Below are 20,101 nucleotides of genomic sequence, written 5' to 3' on the forward strand. Positions count from 1 at the left end.
ATAAGTTTCCCTAGTCCTGGTGAGCTCAAATTCATAACATAAAAAGATCAAGTCATGGTTCGAAAAACATGAGGCTGACAGTTGGTCGTATAGGAGGACTTTCGAAGTGTCACTAACAAAGTACAGATCGAGAAGCGTGCTGGAGGATGCGGAAAAATGCGTGGGAATTGTTGAATTGACAGGCAAAAGCCCCAAGGAAGACATTTCAAACGTCAAGCCCGTGTCCTGTAAAACATTAGAGTTGAAGTCCCCAGCAACCACAATGTCTGAGTAAGCAAGAGAGAGGGGTTCAAGGACAGAGAAAAAATCTCGCGTATCCGTACGGTTGTTCGGTCTATAAAAGCACCCCACTAGGAGCTTGGTATCGGCAGCAGACACCTCAACAAAAACATACTCAATTGGGCCACCTGGGTTAGACTTTGTACATAACTGAGTATTCAGGTAGTTTCTCACATACAGAGCGGTGCCGCCCCCACGACGTAATCTATCAGCTCTATGCACGCTATATCCTGAGAGATCAATAAACGCATTAGGTGTTGATAGATTCAGCCATGTCTCCGATACACACACTATATCAATATCAGAGTTCTCAAAAATCATCTTGAATTCGTCAAGCTTGTTATTCAGGCTTTGGGCATTAATATGACAGATATTTAATCCCTTATGTTGCCTAGACAATATCCTGATCATATTCGCCGTTGTATCTCTAGTATTAGTTGTAGCAGTCATATTTAAAGAAGTAAAAAGATTTAATTAAATCCTCAGCAACTCGGAAGATGATAAATGTTATGGGTGAAGATAAATTAGTTTTGATGAATGATAAGGTACTATAATAAAAATTTAAGAAATGCATGGCAAAAGAACTAAATATAGGATAACATAAATGACATGAGATTAGTTGTGGTTTATGAGATGATGTTAGTAGTAGAATTTTGTGTGTGGTTAGTATGACGAAACCCATTTAAAGCATCAGAATTTTCAATGCATACCGGAACGTCGCTGGGACCTTCGACATCCTTCTTCAATTTGGCTCAGATCGGTCTAGATTTGAATGTGGCTGTCATATAGACCGATCTCTCGATTTAAGGTTTTGGGCCGGGGACAGGTTTTGGACTCGGGACAGTGAGTTAAGTAAAGCCCCTCAACATATTTCTGCAATTTGACTCAGATCGATCCAGATTTGGGTATAGCTGCTATATAGACCGATCTCTCGATTTAAAGTGTTGGCCACTTAAAAAGCGCATTTAAAATACGATTTCACTGAATTTTGACACAGTGACTTAGTTTTGAGGCTTTTCGACATCCGTGTCGCATATGGTTCAGATCGGTTTATTTTTAGATATAGTTACTGAAAAGACCAATATTTTGTTATAGTATTTGGTCCAAATCGGAACATATTTCGATATAGCTGCTATGGGGCATAAGGTAGGCATTTTTCACCGGATTTTGACGAAAAGTGGTTTACATATACACCCGAGGTGGTGGGTATCCAAAGTTCGGACCGGCCGAACTTAATGCCTTTTTAATTGTTTTATTTATTGTGGTGAAACCACAGTATCGGCTGACAAAAACCTCTGGTGGGTATTGAACCCACTGGAAATTCGAGCGTGCTACCATCTCAGCTAGCGGCAGAATTATTGTAAGGTTTGAATAATTATCTCGATTCGATATAACCATCTATTCGATTTTAGTGGTTAATCTCTATAAAAAATGTATGCTTCCAATTGACCATTTTGCGTTTTTAATACTGTTAAAACTGCACATTCAGAGGAAACACCACATATAGCATTACCTTATTCACAAATATGAATTTCAGCTCATAACATTTATTTTATTACATTTGACTCCATGAGGAAGCAAAAAATGACGTCCGATAGCAATAGGTAATGTTAACAGAGACAATGCGTTTTGTCATCTCCAATTATGCCATTGTTTTGAAGACCAGCCAACCAGCAATCGTTTGTTTTGATTTAATTGAAGTGTCTTTTTTGAAGTTCTTTCATTTTGCGTTTTAAATTCGGTTTTTGTTTTTGTCAATTCCCCAATTCATAAACATACATACATATAGTGTATGTGTATGTGCATGGTACATACCCACAACCAAACATAGAATAATGTTTCCATAACTATTTGCATTTGTTGTTATTTAATATTTTCATTGCAACCCGTAGATGTTTTTTGCACTTCAATGTCCCACGTGAAAAAAAGAGAATGAAATAAAATACAAAACAAACAAAACAAAAAACAATGACCAAACAGAAACACTTTTATTCGGAAAATAAAACCAACTTAGTCGGCCAAATGAAATGGTATTACAGCTACTTTTGTTTTTTCGAAAAACTTGGACCAAATGCCAAAGGCATTATACACCGCAAAGCCAACAGTGAAGTACTCCTCAAAACGCATCGAAGTATGCGCACCAGGTAAATCGTATTCTTTGTACAAAAGCCGCCTCACACCATGCGACGAAGTCTTCAAACTTTTCTGATGCTCTTCGAATGTTGTTGCAGGGTTCGAGCGATGTTGGTGTGGTGGGAGTCGGGATTCTCGACTGCAATGCGAGGTGGTCAAGTTTGCAACCATTTTTCTGCAAACTTTGCAAACATTACCTTCATAATTTTTGTTAAGCAAACTTTTGCCAGCATTTCCACAATTCAAGTAAATATTTATTTAAGTTGCAATTTAGAAGATTTTTCACTTTTCCTTAAGGTTTGTCAAAGTGTAATAATTCTATTCCCAGGTGGTCAAACTACTGTGTGCATATTAGGGTGACTAGGGTCTTTTTGACTTTTTTTTAATTTTTTCCTGTTGCACGAATAAATGAACTTTTGCGTATTAATGACTAAAATTACGTTTATTCCATTTTAACATTTAACAAGAAAGAGCGTGCTAAGTTCGGCCAGGCCGAATCTTGTATACCCTCCACCATGGATCCCACTTGTCGAGCTCTTTTCCCGGTATCTCTTTTTAAGGCAAACAAAGGATTAAAGAAAATTGCGCCCTTTAGGTAAAATAGAAGTAAAATAGCACGATCGGTTTATAGGGGGGCTGTATCAGGCTATAAACCGATTCAGACCATATTCAACACGTATGTTGAAGGTCATGGGAGAAGCCGTTGTACAAATCGGATAATAATTGTGTCCTCTAGAGGCTCAAGAAGTCAAGACCCCAGATCAGTTTATATGGCAGCTATACAAAGTTATGGACCGATTTAAACCATACTTAGCACAATTGTTCAAAGTCACAACAAAACACGTCATGCAAAATTTCAGCTAAATCGGATAGGAATTGCTCCCTGTTGAGGTTTAAGTAGTCAAGACCCCAGATCGGTTTATATGGCAGAGGTTATGAACCGATTTAAACCATACTTAGCACAGTTGTTGAAAGTATAACGAAACTGTTCATGCAGATTTTCAGTTAAATCGGATAATAATTGCGCCCTCTAGTAGCTCAAGAAGTCAAAACCCAATCGGTTTATATAGCAGCTATATCAGGTTATGGACCGATTTGAATCATTCTTAGCACAGTTGTTGGAAGTCATAACAAAACACGTCATGCAAAATTTCAGTCAAATCTGTTAAGAATTGCGCCTTCTAGTGGCTCAAGAAGTCAAGATCCAAGATCGGTTTATATGCCAGCTATATCAAAACATGTACCGATATGCCCCATTTACAATCCCAACCGACCTACACTAATAAAAAGTATTTGTGCAAAATTTCAGGCGGCAAGTTTTACTCCTTCGAAACTAGCGTGTTTTCGATACACAGACGGACGGACGGACATTGCTAGATCGACTTAAAATGTCATTACGATCAAGAATACATATACTTTATGGGGTCTTGGACGAATACTTCAAGGAGTTACAAACAGAATGACGAAATTAGTACACCCCCAATGTATGGTGGAGGGTATAAAGATAGATTTTCGATAATATGCAACTGTTTCGACTGAAGCGAGCTCTTGTTTCATCGAACATAGAAGTGGACACATATAGGAACACATGGACACAGAAAGTGACAGCGACATATATAACTCACATTTCGTGTGATAGTAACTTAAGCGACAATGTGCGTTAATTAAGTTTGAATCTCATATTAAAGAACTAAATTGGTCTTTATTGTGAACGGCTTATTCCTGTCTGTCATTCTGGAGCTTTAACTAATTAGAGTGGTGTTTACCGTTTACTTGATGCCAACGTGGCGCAGAAGTTGCCATATCCGCATATGACGCCGAACGCCTGGGTTCAAACCACGACTTGAACATCTGAAAATTTTTCAGTCGTGGTAATCCGTTTACTAATGAAGGTTACATTTGTGAGGTATCCTGACACGTAACAACTTCTCTACCAAGTGGTGTCGCTATGCGGCACGCTGCTCGTACTCGGTATAAAAAAGGAGGCCCCTTGAGCTTAAACTTTAATCTGACTGCACTCAATAATATGAGAGAAGTATCTGCTGTTGCTTAATGGAATGTTCCTGAGAAATTTAGTAGTTGCTGCGTACACAGAAAAAAAAAAATAACACAAGCAATATGGCTATAAAAAATGTATTTGAACATAGAAATGTTTTCAATAAAAAATTAATTGAATCAATCATTTTTTAATCGAATCCGATTTTTTTTAATTACGATCGTGATTGAAATTTTTAAAATTTTCAATTGAAGAAATTAATTGTCTTAATTATTTTTTAATTGAAATAAATTTTTATATAAAAGGTGATTGAAAATTTTACCTCTTTCAATTAAACAATAACGGCCTAAACCAGCAACCAATTTTTTGTGGGTATACTTATTTTGTCATTCTGTTTGTAACTCCTCGAAAGAATGTCGTGATCGTCATGAAATGTTAAGTCGATCTAGCCACGTTCGACCGTCTGTCTGTCGAAAGCACGATAACTTTCGAAGGAGTAAAGCTAGGCGCTTGAAAATTTGCACAAATTTATAGCTGCCATATAAACCGATCTTGGGTCTTGAATTGACATTTGGCTGAAATTTTGTATGCGGTGTTTTTTTATGACTTCCAACAATTGTCCTAAGTATGGCGCAAGTCAGTACATATCCGAAATTTTGTACAGCGGCTTCTCCCATGGCCTTCAACATACGTGTCCAATATGGTCTGAATCGATCTATAGCTTGATACAGCTCCCATATACACCGATCTCCCGATTTTGCTTCTTCAGCCCCTACAAGGCGCAATTCTTTGTTTGCCTAAAAAGAGATACCGCGCAAAGAACCCGGCAATTACGATCCATGGTGGAGGGTATATAAGATTCGGCCCGGCCGAACTTAGCGCGCTCTTACTTGTTTTAATTGAATATGCAATTTTTTAATTGAAATTTTTTCAATCTCCTTTTTTAGAAACTGCTATTGATATTATCATTTTCGTAATTGAAGCAGTTTCAATTAAAAAATTAATTGGAACAATTAATTTCGTGATTGAAACCGATTTTTATTCTTTTCTGTGTAGGCTGGTTGACTGCATTTTGGACGAATGGATGTACTACTTTGTTTTGTTGCATTTCATTTAATTTCCAGATATCCCGACAGGGTTTACAACAAATATTCTCCCCCTTCCTGTTAAATGCTTATAATTCGACGTTTGCGTTTACTAATACGCAGCAGTTTCCTCAATTGATGTTTTGAAATTAACTGATTTTGGCTATAGAGCACGTGACAGAAACCGTTGTTCGTCCCAACAACTTATGTTGCTATAACTGCGCGAATTTTAGCAAGAGCGAATGCTGCGAATTGTGGCCCAAACATTACTCTTACTTCAATATTCTGTCTGCAGAAGGTCTGTTAGATAATAAAACTCTTTTCGTATGTTAATCTCAAAACTCTGTTATGTTAACGGCTCTCGCTTTGCCTGTTAGATTTTCTGCTAGCATGCGAGCACAACGCACATTGCAGAGTAGCTGCAGCAAATGCCTTGGAAGCTCCGTTTCCAACCCCAGACAGCACAACTGTTTTTTGAACAAACAACAAAGCAGCTGCAAACACTCTACGGATAAGAATATTTACAGAAGGTGCTCCTCTCTCGCTCATCGTACAGCCTGTGAAACTGAAATTAAACAGAACCACAAAAGTGACGAGAGAAAGAGAGCACTCTCACTTAGCAGCACAGATGATGGAAATGTTTGTGTACCTTTAGTTAAGCGAAAGATCTCTGTTGCAACGGACTTGTGTCACGGACGGCATTGCGTTGCGTTTCCGTTTTCCCCTCTTGTTTGTGGAATTGTATTTGTCATGTATTGTAAGACACGCGGTTTATAACAACAAATGAAAAGTAAACAATACAAGAAATAAAAAATATTTGTGTGTATGGCAAATAAGTTTGAATTAACAACGCAGCGGAGAAGTGCGAAACAAAAATGTGAATAAACCAAAAGTTGTGTTTCCGTTAATAAGACAACAATAAATTGCAACTAAACGAAAACCGAGAAAAAGGTAAACCAATGAAAAATATAACAAAATAATAGTGAATAAATTTGGTATGACAAAATATTAAACCAAATGCATAAAACAAAAATCCAGTGAAATTCATTTAATATGTGAATAAAAGTGTAGTGAAAGAAATCACAGCATTCAACTTTTCCTAAGAAAAGAAAACAAGTAAAAATTGCCACAATAAAGAAGGATTAAACGCCAATACCCACATACTTCTGCATTTAGTGCAATTAAAGTCCAATAACCAGTCAGCTCTATGAGACAGAACATGATAATTTCCAGTTTCTTCAGATTCTACAGCTCCGGCTCAATGTTTGGATAACTCACTGAAAAGTCAACACAAATATGTGGATGTCAATGTGTTGGTGGGGGAACAGGTAACAGACAACTAAGAAGACAGACATCGATGGACAGACAGACAAACGGTCAAGACCGCAGAAATGAGGCAACGAAATATCACCGCAGCAGTCAAAGGCTTCTCAGAAGAGTTAAATTGGATAACATGTCCATGAACATACTCACACATTCGGTCTCATGCAACACTTCAAACCAACAGTTATCCAAGTGAGAGGAGTGAACTCTGCATGAAAGAAAAAAAAGAAACCCAGGCTCAACTCAACTATCAAATCAACCAAGTGCTTTGAAATCAACGTGAATGCTAAGACGGCGTCGTTTACCTGTCAAACTGGTTCTCAACTGTAATCACCGCCGCGCGCTTGCCATCATACAACTGTGTATATTTGTGTGCGTGTGTGTGAGCTCACCTTAAGTCGTACTTACATTCTCCACCTCCTCTCTACACCTCGCCAAACCTATAGTGGTCGATGGCTGATTGTTATATGGCTACCTTCAACATTGTTTTGTTGTTGTGTGTCTCTACGACGTCGTCACCGCCACCATCGCAATGTTGATGTTATTGTTGTTGCTTGTCATCGTCACTAGTTTTGTTCAGTTGCGTGTGTGTTTGTTAGTGTAGTCTTTGGCCCATAGTAAAACAAGCAGAAATTCAAGTCTTATGCTTAGCTGGCTGTCTGACTGTCTGTCTTTATGTTGTTATTACGGGTTGCTTTTTTGTGTTGAATCGTTTCTTCTTAAGAAAATACGAAACAAGGCACAGCGAACGAATGAACGTTCAAAATAGAAACAAACGAAAAAACACAACTGTGGCAAAGCAGAGAGTAGTAGTAACAATAACCGAAAAGAAAGAAATAAGAAACTACAAAGCCAAACGAGTTTTGTCTTTGATTTTCTTGTTTATGTTTATAGCCAAGAAGTGATGCAGAGATAGATGGATAAAAACAAGACCAGCATTTTAAGATCCATCTACACTGGGAGAAACAACCCATAAGGAAATCGCGCCAAAAACTACAATCCAATAGGACACATATATTTTTTAAGGCGAAACAACAGCGATGATTAGAATAAGGCAGAAGTTAGAGATGGCTGGAGGGAAAATAAATATTGTCTAGACTTGTTTTGTCAGAAATCAGAAACTGGGATGTAGGCATCTAATAGAGTAGTTTTTTTATTTGGTAAGATTACGAACTTGCTATTTTGTTTTTGCGAAGAAAGATTTCTTGTAGCTGGACTTACTCATCATTCAAACTGAACGATATCAACGCCCGAATGGCATTTCAACGAGGATTTTAGTCGATTTATTTACATACAAAAACATAATGAATGATGCTTGACATACAGTACCGGGCAAAATAACAGCACAATAAGGATTACCTGCATACTGGTCTACAATATACATATACGATTGTTTCTTATTGTGTTCAGTATTATATGGAAGTTGTATAAATGTGTTATCTATTGGAAACATATGCATATGTCCAGCATAGTAGATTTTTTTCTTGCTCTAAGTGATATTTCTTGTTGGAGCCAATATTACCGCGATAAAAATGATGACACCAAATAACTTTTCTCTCACAAATCTGGTTATTTTTATTGCATGAATGACAAATTGGACAATTTTAACATTCTTTAATTGCCTTAAATACAAATGTGTTAAAATTTTTTAACCATTTTACATTGCAATGGGTCATTGACAGCCCTCCGCAGATGAAAACCAAAAATTTTACCCCAAAGCTGGTGATATATTGTGAATGGTGCGAGCGACTTTTTTGAAAGGATCTCCTTTGGATGAAATAATTTTTAGCCATTTCGATGCATGGGTGCCTTATGTTGACAGCTTGTTTTTTAGAGAATTGATTGTTTTATCTTGTAAGCCATCATTAATTCCACCAATTTGCAAACTTATAACTTAAACCACATATTTAGAACAAAAATATAAAGGGTTTGTAAGTTAAATGGAATAAAACCTCGAATTGAGCTATTTATGTTTTCCTTTTCCATTTGCAATCTCCGATCTATGAGCTCGCCTCGAAAGAAAAACAAACAAAAATTGTAAAATTTAATGATCATTCGCCCTAACAGGCATAAAAATTGACACATTAAAAAATTCGACAGGGCCGGGATTCGAACCTGGGCACGCGAGCAACAGCGAGAGCCGTTGTCGTTCGACGCCATCAATGCAACTTCCAATAGATGCACAAAACCAAGTGGAAGAAGTGTAATTGCCACAGAAAAAAGTCTGTCATTACACGAAAATACATGCATTGGGAAAAAGTACAGCTAATAGACCGGTTAGTCTTGCGTGGGTAATGTGGTAATTGTATCATAGTTGCGTTTTCTCAATTAATACGATTCAATTACAACATACCAACGCACGGCCCTTGAAGCCACCACACCTAATATGGTTGAAAAGTCTTCTAACCAAAGACTTAACGCGTCCCATAGTGGACGGTGTGTGTTGCTATCTTTAGCTTTCCTTTCTCATTTGCAATCTCCAATTATTGGGCTCATCTCGAAAGAGAAAAAAACAAAAATTAAAAAAATTTTATTGGTGCTATTATTTTGACCGCAGCTCTAGTTCGTGTGTCTGTCGATGGTAACCAAACTTTCAGACTAGTAATGATGGCTGTTCGAAAAGTTAAGCAAATACGTACTTATTTACTTGTCTAGATTACATGGGTTTGTAAATGAGACATATCGGCGCATGTTTAGATATAATTCCCACATAAAAGGATTGTAAATTTTGCTTATTGAGTCTGTGGAGGAACTATTTCTTTGCCTTATTATCAAAAATTTCCATTTAGAGTTTTGTTGTGGCCACCGTAGCTCAGAAGTTAACATGTCCACCTTTGACGCTGAAAGCCTGAGTTCAAATCCCTGTGAAAATATGTGAAAAATAATAATAAATATGTAAAATTTAATAAATAAAATCCCATCTTTTTTTTTTTTATTCAAGTCTATAGTTAAGAAGTACCCTTACAGGAAAATAACAATATATTTAGAAATGTATTAACCTAAGAATTTAAAAATAATATAATTTTCCTTTTTAAATTTTCTCGATTCTCAGATAGATCTATTATATCTTTCAGTTGATTAAATTGATAACGTAGTTGCTGAAAAGGATCATTATTGACATAGTTGGTTCTATAATAAGAAATTTTCAAAAGATCAAAATCTCTGGTAGGTTTGATAGGAACGTTAAAGAAAATTCGACTCAAAAGAAAGCAAGAATCTATTTGACCATGAATTAATTTAGTCAAAAACGTAATGTTTAGCATGGCTCGACGACTTTTTAATGTAGAAAGCTTTATAAGATTTAATCGGTACTCATACGAAATAGAATAAAAATTGTTTTTGATCCGATTCTATCAAATCGGAATGAATATTATAGTACGGATCCCATACCAAAGAACCGTACTCGAGATTACTTCTGACTAGCGATGTATATAAGTTTTTCGTCACAGAGAAATCATTAAGTTCTTTACTCCAGCGTTTCATGAACCCAAGAGCACCACGTGCTTTGTTTACAACCATTGAGATGTGTTGACGGAAGCTTAAGCGTTGGTCGTTCATCTTAAATAAATAACTGTCAATTAGAGTATCTCCCATCTACTAAAAGGTATATGTGTCATTGTATATTTATAATGCCGATCACATCAGGTCAAACAAGCCTTTTTAAAAAAGTAAAGCTTGCTGTTTGCATTTTTCACAAATATATTTTTTTTTTACACAGGTCGGTTAGGATTTAAAATGAGCTGATCGGTCAATGTTTATATTGTATATGGCCCCCTTTTAAACCCGTATCGCATTTAAATTCTTCTAATAATACCTCGAACATCTTTACCAAGAGTGGTCCATATCGACCCACAACCTGAGATAGCGGACATATAACCTTCTTTCTGGATTTAAATTCTTTAGCCTCAACAGTGAACAAATCTTTTCCAATTCGAATGAAATTTTGTACCATGAGTTTTATTATGGCTTACAACATCTATACCAAGAATCGTTGGATATCCCGATTTCGCTTCTTGACGTTCTAAAATTTGCACAATGATGTATTTTTCGAACTCCAAGTACTATAGCGTGTATGATCGGAATCGGTCCATACCTGATTAGATCCCATAGAAAAAGAACTCACAATTTGATCTCTTCAGCACGTACAGTAAGCAATTCCATAAATTCCAAAAATTCAAAGAATTTCCTGTTTTGATCAGACGTTATTCTTTTCTAGTTTTTGCCTATAAAAAGAAATCTTGCAAAGAATTTGACAAATGCCATCCTTGGCAGAGAATGTATAAGATTCGATCCATCCAAGCTTAACATCCTCTTAAATATCACTCACCTTATATAGGACACATACATTGCTGACATATATTATTGATGCTCTTGTCACAATTTAAACAATATGTTCTGTACCCCAGTAGTCCAGCTGGAAAAAAAATAGAAGAAAGCAACTTTTTGAAACATTCATTTCATAGAATTCGATTCATAGAATTGTAAGTGAAAGCATCAATGACGACATATGTATGTATTTGAGTTTTATGCTTCACGATTTTAATTGTATCTAAGGTTTGTAGTGAATTACTCATCTATTGCTCATTATGTGTGTACGCGTACACATACTCGCATTAATACCAAAAAGTCCAAATAGATTTATAAATTGAGTCTTAAATCATGTATGTGTATTGGTTGCTATCTCTTAATTAGTCCTTGAATTCATGAGTATCCCTCTGCAAATTGACAATTTCACTCATTAGTCTTACACTGATTATCCACCCCAAATTCGTGGCAATTCTTGTTTAAATCCCGGCAACAAAATTGGCATTTGTTTTTATCTGAAGTTAAAATAAACAATAACAATGCATTGATGTGATGAGCCAGAAATCAAATGTCAACCCTCGTTGTCAGGTAAACATAGAAATAATCCTTGATATGAGTTTTTTTTTATTTCTAAACTTCAAAAAGGGATTCACATTTCACAATATTAATACCTTGTGGGAATAATAAAACATTGAAATCTACTCTGTCGGTATATGTTGATAATAAATTATATACAATATATATATATATAATCAACTTTTTGAGTGGTTGTCTAGAATTTTTAGTAAATCGTTTTTTAGGTTAGAGTGTCCTTCATAACATCCTAAAAGCACGCGTTCGTAAAGCCTACTTTAAGTTGTTAAGAACTTTTTTGTTACTGCTGTTAAATAAAATAAGCTTATCAGGAATTTTCTTGCTATTATCATGAACTAAGATTTATTTATATAAAGCTAATGTTGCGTATTCATGGCTGGTTAGATTTCACTAATCGAATTTGTCGATGATCTACCCATGAGTTACGGAAAATTTATTAAAATCGGGCTCTAATTCAAAATTTATTTAAAATTCAGAAGGAACTCTTTTTTTTATACAGTCAACATACTCCGAGCAAGGGTCTCTTAATAATCGGGTAGAAAATTAAAAAGAATACAAATTGGTCACTTGTCCTATATCAATGAGAGTAGTCTGATTCAATCTTCAATGATAAGAGACCGACACTTCTTTATAAAGAGGTTCTACATAACTGAAATAGCCATAAATATAGCCAACATTTAACGAAGCAATGGCCATCGCTGAAAAAAATTTTATCGGATGTTAAAGTCAAACATTAGCATCATTGGCAGACAATATAAACTTTGCGCTAAAAAAGTCCCCCGATTAAATTCACCTTGATTGTTACATTGTTCTTTTTAATACATGACATTTTTATTTTGATGGACCCAACACAAGTATAATACTTATTGACTTGCAACTCTTAAACGCAATTCAATTAATGCATATTAAAGTAACTCCACATATATTTATTTGCAACTAATAACGTCGTGTGTATTGATCTGCGACCCTATAAATCATATCGAGTCCTTCCGCGAAAATGTTTTAAGCGAAAAAACCTAGTTTTACAGGAGAAGGTTTTTATTGAAAAGCTTTTCATATAGTCATATATGGACGCTTCAATTTGGTATTGGTATTAACCATATTTACGCAGATGTTAGCATGTCCGCCTATGACGCTGAACGCCTGTGTTCGAATCCTAGCGAGACCATCATAAAAATTGTCCGCAATGGATAACCCGTCCTAATGCTGACGAATGCTAATGAGGTACTATGCTATGTAAAAACTTCTTCTCAAAAGAGGTGTCGCACTGCGTCACGCCGTTCGGACTGGGCTATAAAAAGGAGGCCCCTTATCATTGAGCTTAAAGTTGAATCGGATTGCACTCATTGATGCGTGAGAGTTTGCCCATGTTCCTTAATGGAATATACATGGGCAAATTTGTAATTTGCATTATCTGCTGTATAACAGGGTTTTATAGGAGTATCGCTTACATTTATTTTTCACTTTAGAAGGCAGATACACCATCATATAAAATTAAAGTACATATCGCAATTTTAATCCAATTATTCGAAAAAGTACACTAGAATTGTTTCAGGTTTAGATATATCTCGTCCGATTTTGGCTTATATTGCAATATTATGGTCATTTGTCAACTAATCTTTACGAAATTCGGAACAAAGTATTTTCTTATTACTCTTGGGAATGCTTCATAGATATCGGTTGCGATTTGGATACAGCTCCCATAAAAATATTTCGGCTGACTTGCCAGTTTATTAAGCCTTTTAAAATTTTGCACAATTGTTTTCCCTATGACTGCCACTATGCCTTGATGAAATTCAATCACGCAAACGACCAATCTGCTCGAAATTTGAAGAGGATTGAAACTATAATGTCCCGTAATCTCTAAATTATTTCACTAAAATCGGTTCACATTTTAATACTGCAGCCATTATATATACATCGCCCTATTTTGACTTGTAAGGTCGTATCCACTACATCACCCTTCAGAACATCTCCGCCAAAGTCCAGCAAATTGGGCTCAGATTTCTATAAAGCGATAATGATATCACCCAGTTTAAACTTATAGAAAAGTATTATTAACCTTACCTTAAAAATGGCAATTGTCCCTTGTTATATATTCGTAAATACCAACAGAAAAGATATAACTTATTCCTATAACTTGTTTTTTACAAAGCTTCTTAGACAAAAGTGAACTTGTTGGTAAAGTTGTCGAATTATTTCTTATAAAGTTAAAGAAAATAGTTAATTTTGATGTGTCCACTCAAAAATGTGAACAAACCTTGAATGGCGCTTACGCCAAAATCATATGCGCTCTCATTTCGTAACGGTTTAAGGTACAGCTCCGTTATTTGGAGAGCTAACATAATGCGATATTCTGTATCGATATTCATCAAAAAACGAAAACCAGAAAAATGTCGCTAACATCGTTTTCGCAGGATGGGCTCGATGTGAATAGGCCATTTACTTAAAAAAAAAAAAATATAATAGTACTAAAATTCAAACTTTGCAGGTGAGGCCTTTTAACAAATTCACCTCAATTTGAAGGCTATGAAAATACATGTGACTTGCATAATTGATATCAAAGTTATGCGGAAGACAGATATGGTTAGATTTTCCGTTTTCATTAAAAGCAAGTTTTTGTAGATTTTAAAATGTACATCTTTTTGGCAGTTAGCTCGTTATCCTTGAAATTCAAAATTGTACAGGCTAGCAAAATGTACACATATGACCACTTATATCCAATCTTCAACATGAGTACTATATTCTCCTTTTACAACTTTGGCAAATATTGTACACATATATTGAGTTTTCGATCAGCAAATTTGTCCATGCCATAAGTAATAGGAGGGATACTTCTCTCATATCAATAAATGCTATCCGCTGTAAGTTTAAGCTCAATGATAAAAGACCTCTTTTTTATTGATGGGTTCACAGCTTGTCGCGAAGAGAGACCACTTAGCAGAGAAGTTTACAAGGGTGATTACCTTAGGCAAATACCTCATAAGTCTCGCTAGCACTAAGAGGGGAGACTACAGCTGAAAATTTTTCCTGATGTTCTCGCCGGAACCCATGCGTTCAACATCAGAGGAGGATATGATAATGATACATTCATACGGCGCATTTTTCAACCGAAGTAAACGGTGCCCGATCCAAATATACCCAAACTCTTATATATATATTCTTATTTATGTAGGTGGCTTGTGATTGTAAACAGTATAAATCTGTTCAAATACAGCTTCAACAGGAACTAAAACCAAAATATTCGAGGGCAGCTATATAAATTGCCGACCTATCAAAAATGATTTATTATTCTTCAATGTATCCTCAAGGATAAAATTAGGAATTTTTCTGTATTTCTCAACAAAGCATTTTAGCCTTATTTACCTTTGTTGTTAGTTTTTTTCACTTTTCCACGCTGATCATATTTAGATCATTATTTCTAGGTTAAACAACGTGTTTAACTTCGTCCCATCGAAGGGGGAAATTAAAAAATAATACTAAAAAATAAACAAAATAATATTTATTATAAACCTAATTTTTATTTGCGTGGCAGACGGATGTGCGCAAAAATCAGATGAACAATGGAAAGCTGTATACTTGACAAGATCAAATGACAAGTCGCGTTGTTGCCATCAAATTTAATTAAGCCTAGTTGTATTTACTTCTGTAGATGGCGCTGTAGATGTAGTGTTGTTGAAGAGCAGTTGATGTCGCTTCAACACAACGAAAAAAGAACTGCCATCTGTGTGTCAGATCCGGCTGATTTGTTTTTCCCTCGTATTTATCTGATCGGATACATTTAACTTACGGGTTGTTTTATTAGGCAAGCATGTGGATTCGCTATCTTCTGGATATATAAAATGCACTTCCCGCTTAACGCATAGCACTTTTACGTTGAACAACACTATGAGTACTCTGAAAAAAATTAAACATATATTCCCAAAACAAACAAAAAATACATTTCGCTTACGGCCAATTTCTTATCAAATTCTACATTCTAGAAAGATTTTTTCATTAAATGATGAAACTATATTCGCTTTTGGAAAATTTTCACTATTACTTTTTTAAGATAATAGATTTTGACGATTTCATCTAGTAGGACATTCCCTCATTACTTATGAAAAATTTTCATAAAAGTTTAAAGCTTTCATTCAGATTTTTGTAGTGTTTCAAAAAAGTAACCGTGAAAAACACACAAACGAATAATGTACCAGCCTTTACTAAATAAAGTATGTTTTTCATCTTTTATTGGGATTCAGTGAGTGATGATAAATGGACGGTAATACGGCAAGTCGTTTAGTAAGCATGATCCCCATATATAACAAAACGAGAAAATTCTAATTTTTGGTAAATATAACAAACTTATCGTTAAATTAAGATCTTAACTCTTCCCATATATGACCCGATTTAGATAAACTACTGGTAATGCTTTTTGTGTAAACACCGACTTACGAATCTTGAGTAATCTGGGAATGGCTTCTGCTAAAAAATTTTAACATATTAAAGGTGTTTTATTTACCCATAAAGGACATTTTCTCGCTTAGCTTGTTCCCGCTTGATATCGCCGTTTATTGAAACATATGGTGTCATGTCATCGGTTAATATTGCGGCTATTTTTATACCCTGCACCATAGGATGGGGGGTATACTAATTTCGTCATTCTGTTTGTAACTACTCGAAATATTCGTCTGAGACCCCATAAAGTATATGTATTCTTGATCGTCGTGAAATTTTATGTCGATCTAGCCATGTCCGTCCGTCTGTCTGTCGAAAGCACGCTAACTTCCGAAGGAGTAAAGCTAGCCGCTTGAAATGTTGCACAAATACTTCTTTTTAGTGTAGGTCGGTTGGTATTGTAAATGGGCCCTATCGGTCCATGTTTTGATATAGCTGCCATATAAACCGATCTTGGGTCTTGACTTCTTGAGCCTCTAGAGTGCGCAATTCTTATCCGATTGGGATGAAATTTACCACAACGTGTTTTGTTATGATATCCAACAACTGTGCCAAGTATGGTTCAAATCGGTTTATAACCTGATATAGCTGCCATATAAACCGATCTTGGGTCTTGACTTCTTGAGCCTCTAGAGTGCGCAATTCTTATCCGATTTGAATGAATTTTGACACGTAGAATTTTGTTATGATATCCAAGTATGCCAAGTATGGTTCAAATCGGTTCATTACCTGATATAGCTAAACAGATCTGGGGACTTGACTTCTTGAGCTTCTAGAGGGCGCAATTCTTATCCGATTAGAATGAAATTTTGCACGACGTGTTTTGTTATGATATCCAACAACTGTGCCAAGTATGGTTCAAATCGGTTCATAACCTGATATAGCTAAACAGATCTTGGGTCTTGACTTCTTGAGCCTCTAGAGTGCGCAATTCTTATCCGATTTGGCTGAAATTTTGTACGACGTATTTTATTCTTACTTTCAACAACTGTGTCAAATAAGGTTCAAATCGGTTCATAACCTGACATTGCTGCTATATAAACCGATCTGGTATCTTGACTTCTTGAGCCTCTAGAGGTCGCAATTATTATCCGATTTGCCTGAAATTTTGCATGACTTATTCTATTCTTACTTGTTTTGCCCAAGAAGATATGCTTGGAAAGAACTCGACAAATGCGCTCCATGGTGGAGGGTATATAAGATTCGGCCCGGCCGAACTTACCACGCTTTTACTAGTTTTTTATAGATCTGTATGACAGGGGCGTAGGTGATTTACACGGCATTTGGTATGTAATCTGAGAGTCTCAGCTAAATTCAAAATCGGTTCAAATTTGGCCAAATAAAAGTCTTATAGGGGCTCAAGGGTCAATAGGGGCTCAAGAGTTAATATTGCGGCTATTTTGTTTTTATAGATCTGTATGACAGTGGCGTAGGTGATTTACACGGAATTTGGTATGTAATCTGAGAGTCTCAGCTAAATTCAAAATCGGTTCAAATTAGGCAAAAAAAAAAGTCTTAAAGGGGCTCAAGAGTTAAATCGGTGATTCGGTTGAGTGTTGGAGCTATCGGTGATTCGGTTGAGTGTTTGATCATAAAAATTCGGACTTTACCTATCAGCGCTGTGCCCTGTTCCTTGATAGAATGTTCATGGGAAATTAAATAGTTTAGTAGAGTGGTGTCAGATTCACGATTAAGCTAAATGATAAAGGAGTTCACCAACATTAACAGGGAACTACCACTGAAATTTTGCACGACGTGTTTTGTTATGATATCCAACAACTGTGCCAAGTATGGTTCAAATCGGTTCATAACCTGATATAGCTAAACAGATCTTGGGTCTTGACTTCTTGAGCCTCTAGAGTGCGCAATTCTTATCCGATTTGGCTGAAATTTTGTACGACGTATTTTATTCTTACTTTCAACAACTGTGTCAAATAAGGTTCAAATCGGTTCATAACCTGACATTGCTGCTATATAAACCGATCTGGTATCTTGACTTCTTGACTCTAGAGGTCGCAATTATTATCCGATTTGCCTGAAATTTTGCATGACTTATTCTATTCTTACTTGTTTTGCCTAAGAAGATATGCTTGGAAAGAACTCGACAAATGAGCTCCATGGTGTAGGGTATATAAGATTCGGCCCGGCCGAACTTACCACGCTTTTACTAGTTTTTTATAGATCTGTATGACAGGGGCGTAGGTGATTTACACGGCATTTGGCATGTAATCTGAGAGTCTCAGCTAAATTCAAAATCGGTTCAAATTTGGCCAAATAAAAGTCTTATAGGGGCTCAAGGGTCAATAGGGGCTCAAGAGTTAATATTGCGGCTATTTTGTTTTTATAGATCTGTATGACAGTGGCGTAGGTGATTTACACGGAATTTGGTATGTAATCTGAGAGTCTCAGCTAAATTCAAAATCGGTTCAAATTAGGCAAAAAAAAAAGTCTTAAAGGGGCTCAAGAGTTAAATCGGTGATTCGGTTGAGTGTTGGAGCTATCGGTGATTCGGTTGAGTGTTTGATCATAAAAATTCGGACTTTACCTATCAGCGCTGTGCCCTGTTCCTTGATAGAATGTTCATGGGAAATTAAATAGTTTAGTAGAGTGGTGTCAGATTCACGATTAAGCTAAATGATAAAGGAGTTCACCAACATTAAGAGGGAACTACCACTGCTGAAAAAATTGTTTAATAATGTTTTCTCCAGGATTCGAAACCAGGAGCTCAAAGTTATAAGCGGTCTTGCTAAACTTTGCGCTACGGTGGGGGCATTATTGCCTATTAAATAAAAAGTGATTTCAGCCATGTAAAAATTCTCTTTGAAGAGGTGCCGCCCAACGACACTATGTTTATCTAGACCGTATTTGGTTTTGGTTTTAGGTGGTATTCTACGTTTCAGTCCAGTACATTCATTCCTGTACCAAATTTGGTAAGAATTGAGGCTTTTAGGAAGCAAAGTCGGCGCAAATATGGGAGTTATATTGAAATATAAACTGATTTCATCTATATACAACCCCAACGACATACATTAATAAGAAATATCTGTGCTAAGATAAAGCGGATATCTTTATTCGTTCGTTAGATATCGTCATTTTGAGATATGGGTGACCATAGTTAGATCGACTTAAAATGTTTACTTTAATAATGCTTTAAATATGAAGTAAAGGAATATTATTTAAGTATAGTTAACTCAACGCTCGCTTGATGCATTACAGATCTCCAAAATTGTTAATTTCCTTAAAGTGGGAAAGCTATTGGAATTGTTTGAACAAACAGAGTTTTGCTAAACAGTGTCATTAAAATTCTTAAGGCAATAAAAGAAGCTAACATTTGTAGTTGCTCAATTTGCAAGGTATCGGGGGGAAGAGTAAACAATTGAAATATAAATTGTGACAATTGAAATATAAATTGAGACGAGACGAGACAGCAAACAATAACCCAACATTTTAAAGTGGATAACATAGGCAATGCCGTCCCACATAATTTGCAAATTCAATTTTCCTGTTGGCTTCTAGGTAGCTAATTGGCAAGCAATTTTCCACAGTGTAGCTTTATTTGGTGTTCATAAGAAAATATATTCCAAAGATAAAACCAAATGAGGTAAAAAAACAAACACGACAACAATCCCATATAGAGAAACTACTTCTTGGAAGCCAGGCTGGTTCTGCATATGTTTTTGTCGCTAGCTGTTGGCGACGCCAAAGCCATCACCGTTGCCGCTGCTATGGGTATCATTTTGTTGAACTGGTGAAGCCTTCCAAGCGCAAACATAAAACTCTGAGCATTCGCGTATACAGGCACAACTGGAATTAAACCCTGGCAATCCCGTATCCATGCATCTAACCAACCAACAAGCACGACAATGGCCAAACTCATGTTGTACAACAACGCTTTGGTAATATCGGGAGAGTTGGCTGGTGTTTGGTAAACAAGACCTAAATTGCTTAC

General features: G+C 36.1%; 1 protein-coding gene and 1 long non-coding RNA gene across 6 annotated transcripts in view; one reads left to right on the plus strand and one right to left on the minus strand.

The window, feature by feature from the left end:
• Nucleotides 1–6,162: 6,162 nt before the first annotated feature.
• The window catches only part of LOC106084285 (hemicentin-2), a 518,476-nt gene continuing 504,537 nt past the window's right edge, over nt 6,163–20,101 (plus strand). For 2 of the 3 annotated variants that reach the window (XM_059364753.1, XM_059364755.1), the window contains exon 1: nt 6,163–6,444. The gene's annotated coding sequence lies outside the window, so the exon portion shown is untranslated. Of the gene's footprint in view, nt 6,445–6,488; nt 6,822–20,101 lie in introns of those variants that run through there. The other variant, XM_059364754.1, reaches the window with a different exon arrangement.
• On the minus strand, nt 10,747–11,669 carry LOC106084288 (uncharacterized). Of its 3 annotated transcripts, XR_001220790.2 has the most exons (4): nt 11,565–11,669; nt 11,144–11,230; nt 10,910–11,053; nt 10,747–10,837 (listed from the first exon to the last, which is right to left on the minus strand). It is a non-coding gene; the product is annotated as an uncharacterized LOC106084288 (long non-coding RNA). The 3 variants fall into 3 exon arrangements; XR_001220789.2 differs by having other exon boundaries at nt 10,747–11,039; XR_001220788.2 differs by having other exon boundaries at nt 10,747–11,053.

The sequence above is a fragment of the Stomoxys calcitrans genome, chromosome 3, assembly GCF_963082655.1.
Source record: "Stomoxys calcitrans chromosome 3, idStoCalc2.1, whole genome shotgun sequence".
Taxonomy (NCBI): Eukaryota; Metazoa; Arthropoda; class Insecta; order Diptera; family Muscidae; genus Stomoxys; species Stomoxys calcitrans.